This window comes from Leguminivora glycinivorella, chromosome 5 (assembly GCF_023078275.1).
Source record: "Leguminivora glycinivorella isolate SPB_JAAS2020 chromosome 5, LegGlyc_1.1, whole genome shotgun sequence".
NCBI classification, from domain to species: Eukaryota; Metazoa; Arthropoda; class Insecta; order Lepidoptera; family Tortricidae; genus Leguminivora; species Leguminivora glycinivorella.
Window position 1 is genome coordinate 442032 of NC_062975.1, and position 6245 is coordinate 448276.

General features: G+C 42.3%; 1 long non-coding RNA gene across 1 annotated transcript; it reads left to right on the plus strand.

The window, feature by feature from the left end:
- Nucleotides 1–3989: 3989 nt before the first annotated feature.
- Nucleotides 3990–5646, plus strand: LOC125226149. Its single transcript, XR_007177049.1, has 2 exons — nucleotides 3990–4742; nucleotides 5371–5646. It is a non-coding gene; the product is annotated as an uncharacterized LOC125226149 (long non-coding RNA).
- The last annotated feature ends 599 nt before the right edge of the window (nucleotides 5647–6245 follow it).

Below are 6245 nucleotides of genomic sequence, written 5' to 3' on the forward strand. Positions count from 1 at the left end.
ACCTTATCTTCGGTTGCAGAGATCAAGTCTATTGAGCAGTTAAAGGCGCTTTGCCGTAATTATGAGAGTATACAGTCGCGTCTCTCTCACTTCAAGGAACCTCCAAGGGCAAATGCGGATACACTGGCTCCGGAGTTTGCATATTCTGGTGGTTCGACTAAACCTAAAACGAATTTTAGCAACAACTCGGGCTATGCTAATAGTAAGTTTGGCTACAACAGGTTTTCCCAAAACCAACAGGACAGTAGGACTTTTACTCATAATGGTAATCCTAGTAGTGCTAATTCTAAAGGCAAACCTAACTATGTGGACGCTATTGCTCCTTCTACATCTAAGTCACATTTTTGTGTTAGATGTCGGGTAGACACACACTCCCTGAGACAATGCACGGCAAGCAAGGACAAGATTGTATGTTTTGGTTGTGGTCGTGACAATGTCAAGGCTCCCGACTGTCCGAATTGTAACAAGAATAGGAAGCCTTCTCAAAAAAACTAGTAGCTCAGAATTGTGTCAAGAATACTAACATAGCCAATTTTGATAAGGATGACTGGCAGGATTGGCTACGTACAGTCAAATTATTTTTTAAAGCGTACAGGGTTGACGCAATTCTGAGAGATAAATTTGAGGGGGATGATAGTAGACCGTACGTTCAGGTTCGGATTAACGACGTAACTATTTCTGGATTATTGGATTCCGGCGCTGCGATGACGATTTTAGGCAACGGGGCTCATAAGCTGTTGGTTGACAGCGGGTTGAGGATTTTGCAGGAACCAATCAGTCCTGTCACTACAGCGGGTGGTCACCTTTTGCGCAGCGAGGGGTATATAATGATTCCGGTGCATTTTGAAAATAAGTTTCACATTCTAAAGGCTTATGTCGTACCGAGTGTTCAGAACAATCTCATCTTAGGGGGCGATTTCTGGCGTGCTTTTGAGATTTTGCCTAAATACCTTAGCAGCATTGTTTTGGACGAGTCCAAGACTGATTTTTCTATTACTCCATCGGAGCAGAGTTCTTTTATTCAGGGCTATGATAGGTTGGACGATTCCCAAAAGCAGGTGGCCGATGACGTAGTTAGGCAGTTTGAGGATATTTCATTCCAACGTAAGGGTCTCGGCGTCACGGACGTAATTACACATCGAATAGATACCGGGGACTCGGGTCCCGTTAGGCAACGATATTACCGTCTTTCTCCTGAGAAGCAGCGTATATTGGTGGAACAGGTAGACGAGATGCTTTCTCTTGACGTAATCGAGCCCTGCGAGAGCGCATGGTCGTCACCGGTCTTAATTGTTAATAAAAAGGATGGTAAGCCTCGTTTTTGTTTAGACAGCCGTAAGCTGAATTCGGTAACAAAGCGTGATGCGTACAATATACCCTATATCGCCGAGATTTTGGACAACCTTAGAGATGCTCACTACCTTTCCAGCATCGACTTGTCCAAGGCCTTCTGGCAAATTAAAATTGCTGAGGAAGATAGGAACAAGACGGCATTTTACGTTCCTGGCAGGGGCACTTTCCACTTTAAACGGACTCCTTTTGGTTTAACCAACGCTCCGGCGACTCAGCAGAGGTTGGTAGACATGTTGTTTTCCGAGTTTGGGCCCAAGGTTTTCGCGTATCTCGACGACATTATAATCGTCTCGCAAGATTTTAACAGCCATGTTTCCTTACTCTTGAAAGTCTTGGATAAATTAAAGCAGGCCAACCTGACTGTTAATCTCGATAAGTGCTGTTTCTTTAGAAGCCAGCTCAAATACCTTGGTTACGTAGTCGATGGTTCGGGTTTGCATACAGATCCCGCCAAGGTCGAGGCCATTTTAAATTTCCCGACGCCTACTTGCAGTAAGGATCTCAAGAGGTTCCTTGGAACAGCTACTTGGTACCGACGTTTTGTTCCTGGGTTTAGTACCATAGCTGGGCCCTTGAATAAGTTGACTTCCACTAGGAAGGGCTCTCCTCCATTTAAGTGGACTGCGGAGGCTGAGTCTGCGTTCAGGGAACTCAAAGAATGTCTCGTTTCTTCTCCGGTTCTTTGTTGTCCCGATTATTCGAAACCATTCGAGGTTCATACCGATGCTAGCAATTACGGGATAGGGGGTATGCTTACACAGACCATCGATGGAAAGGAACACCCGATCGCGTATATGTCAAAGAGCTTGTCACCAGCGGAGAAGAACTATAGCATCACAGAACGTGAGGCGCTTGCCGTCGTGACAGCATTAGAGTATTGGCGTTGCTATATAGAAAATGGTAAGACTTTCACCGTATACACGGATCACAGCGCCCTCAAGTGGTTTTTGTCCATAAGTAACCCAACCGGTCGTTTGGCTCGCTGGGGTGTACGTTTATCTGGGTTTGATTTTGTTATTAAACACCGCCGTGGGGTTGATAATGTCATCCCTGATGCCTTATCTCGTATTCCGGTTAGTGCTATTAATACCACAAACGTTCATTTAGGATCCACAGATAATTGGTACACAAATATATATAATGGGTGTTTGCACAACCCTATAGATTTTCCCAATTATCTCATTAAAAATGACTCTTTGTACCGTTTAACAAAGAACAAGCATGAACTTACTTCGGAGTTTTCTTGAAATTGGTCGTTCCTGCGGAGTTACGTGAAAAGGCAATTCTTGAGAACCACGCGGAGCCTACTGCAGGGCATATGGGTATATTTAAGACTTACCGTAGACTTGCTTTGCGTTTTTACTGGCCAGGAATGTACCAGGATGTCGTTAAGTTTGTCGGATCGTGTGACAAGTGTCTGGCGTATAAGGCTCAGAACCATCAAACCTTGGGGAGATGGGGCGACCGAAACAGTGCTCACGCCCGTTTCAAATGATTTCGATCGATTTGATGGGTCCATTGCCAACTACTAGGAGAAGGAACAACCATATATTGGTCGTTACATGTTGCTTCTCCAAGTATTGTTTGATTTTTCCGATTAAACAGGCAACTGCGGATATAATCGTAAGGATTTTAGAGGAGTCAGTGTTCCTTGTGCATGGTGTACCGCAGACGGTGTTGATGGACAATGGCACTCAATTCACTGGGAGAGTAATGGAAAATTTCTTCAAGTTGTATAGTGTTCCTAACGTTTTTTATAGCCCTAGATACACGCCTCAAGTGAATCTCGTGGAGCGTTACAACCGCACGATTATTACGTGTATTTCTACGTTTGTAGAGGATGACCATAGGTCTTGGGACGTATTTATTCCGCGGGTTCAGTTTGCCATTAATAGCTCGGTTAATGAAGTGACCAATAAAACACCTGCATTTCTAGTATTCGGTCGCGAGTTGGTGCCGTGCGGTACACACTATACGGATAACGATCTCGGCGAAGAAGTGTTGTTCCTACCACGTGACATATACGCAGAAAATCTGGGTGTCATGTCAGCTTTATTTGACGATGTGCAGCGAAGGTTGTGGCATGCCCATGTCAAGAACACGTCTCATTACAATATTAGACGTAAGCCTGCTGAATTTCAAGTCGGTGACATTGTCATGAAGCGTACCTATTTCTTGAGCGATAAGGGTAAACAATTTACCAAAAAACTAGCCCCGAAATTTATTAAGGCTCGGGTAGTTGCTAAGAAATCACCTCTAGTGTATATGTTGCAAGATTTGTCAGGTAAGGATTTAGGCACCTGGCATATAAAAGATCTCAAATTAGTTGGTGTTCATAAATAGTTTTTTTTTTTTTGTTTTCTCGTGAGGTTATTATTAGTGTCACGTGTCCCCGTGTGGTGACGGGTTAAGAATTTCCCCACTCCTTTTCCTCCCGTGGATGTCGTAGAAGTCGACTAAGGGATATTGACTCAATTGTGATTATAGCTACTGGTTGGAGGCATTTTGCCTGCTTACGGTATCACATTTTTTTTTTCCCCTTCCCAATTTTTGATTGCCAAGGGCGGCATTAGGTCCTTAGTATTTTCAAGTTGCTCTCCCTACCCATTTTGGGAAGTACCTGCGTAAGTCATGATGTATGTTTGCTTGTTGTGTATTAATTTAATTTCAAAATATGCGTGTTACCATCTTTAGGCAAAAGCACGTGTAGGGTCTCAAGTTCTTGTAACAGGTTACCTCAGTATTTTTTTTTGCTATTGAGCGTTAGTAATTTTATTTCATTTTCCCAAATAGTTACTAATGTATTCATGGAAGCGTGATGTATGAAAGATTATTTACGAAAGCGTATCGACAAGTGCTTAGCTCTGCGGATTTTATTTCATTAAGATGACCTAAAATCCTTGACCACGCGCCGGGGTATTGTAACGTAAATACGTTACGTAACCTAGGTTACATATATATTAAGAAGTTTTATTGATTCATAGCTAACTTACATTCCAATATAAACGTAATTAATTCATAAGAAACACTTACCTGCTTATACTAGATACGAATAATTAAAAGCGATACATTCAAATCGTAATATTTAAGTTATAATTGCATCCTGATCCTGACCTATGCATTGCGCACTTTACCTTGCGCGACATTCCTTCGTTGTAAAACCGGCCGGTGGCGCTCCCCGCCCCGCGCCTTACTCCACCGCTCCCGCGCGGCTTCACAGCTCGGGGCAGACAGATTGAGACATCGGCGCCGGCGCACGTTCGCTTTGCTCAAAGCTCGCGACTATACATGTAGCCGGCGTGATTTTAAATTTATTTAATTCCTAATACGTCTTAGTGCTCGTTTAGTACCAAGTAACGTTTGTATTTAGTGTTTAAATCCCCAATTGGGTAAGTGTTGAACAATTAATACGCTTTCTTTAGCAAGTAAATTCAAATGTCATTCCTAACGGTTCTTTCCGTTATGATTTTTCTTTGTTCGATTTTGCGTGCCACTCAATTTAATTGGCTTGTATTTAATTAAACTTTTAGAATGTGCATTGCACTCCTGTTGCATTTTGTTCTAACGTAAATTGCTTTCTTTAGCAAGTAAATTCAAATGTCATTCCTAACGGTTCTTTCCGTTATGATTTTTCTTTGTTCGATTTTGTGTGCCACTTAATTTAATTGGCTTGTATTTAATTTAACTTTTAGAATGTGCATTGCATTCTTGTTGCATTTTGTTTTAACGTAAATTGTAAATCTTTTAAATTTATAATGGCAGTTAATTTCCGTTAACTTTTTAAATTCAAAATTTGGCCGTTAGATTCAACTCTCACTTTTGCATTGTAGCTTGTTTTTTTAAAACAATGGTTTTTACAAATGTAAACTCCGTCTGATTGTACCAACCCGCACTTCACCAGACTTTTACCTTCTTTATCACGCAGTACTTTCTTCCTGCTTTGCTTTTGTCTTGCCGGGTACAGTCAGCGGAGAGATGTGAGGAACATTATTCTCATTTTCTGGAAATAAATTCCAGGGAGCCATATTACGGCTGGAACTACAGCCCAGGCCGGGTTACGACGGTTCCGGAACCTCTACACAAGTTCCGGCAGATCCGGAGCGGAGCGGCTGACGTCCCTCGGCGCGTTCCGTCTTCAGCCCGCAACGACACCAGCAGCTTCAGGGGAGTACTTGCGTGGTGGACCTGACCTCGGAGCAAAATCAGTATCGGCCTTACGAACCCACACCTAACGACCTTTGTTCGTGTGCTCACGCGGAGTTACGGCGAGAATAAACCAGTTCTTTATTTTAACTCGTTTGTTCCATTCTATCTCGCCGTCAACCGTAGCAAATGCAAAAACACCTGTATTTCTATCTCAATTAGAATCAAAGTTACGGAACCCTCTAAACCTAGCAAGTGCATAACTTACATGCAAATATCAAAATCAAAATCCTAGTAAGTAACATTTTCAAGTCCAAAAACCTAGTAAGTGCATGCTATACTAGGTTTCTGAGTTTGTAAACGGAACATACTAAGTTTTTGAATATGGAATTGTTCCATACTAGGTTTTAAATTTTAAAAATGGCCGAAGGGTTGAACAAGGAATTCAAATATAACAATAAATAAAACATAGCAAGTCAGTAATGAGTGAAGTTTGAATTCAAACGGTCGCCGTTCCCGCGCCCCCGCCCGCCTTTTGTTCCGTTCGGGATCCGAATTTAGGGAATGAGTTTCAACCTGAAGTTTCTAGTTTGTCGTACTTTGCGCTGCTGCGCGGACGCATGATGAATAAAAGTGATCGATGGAGACGAATTTTAGCAGCTGCTTCTAGATAGTCATTCTCATTATGTTCGTTGTTTTAGCCCGTGATATTATATTTATTTAATATTGTGTGTGGCGATCGCAAAAGT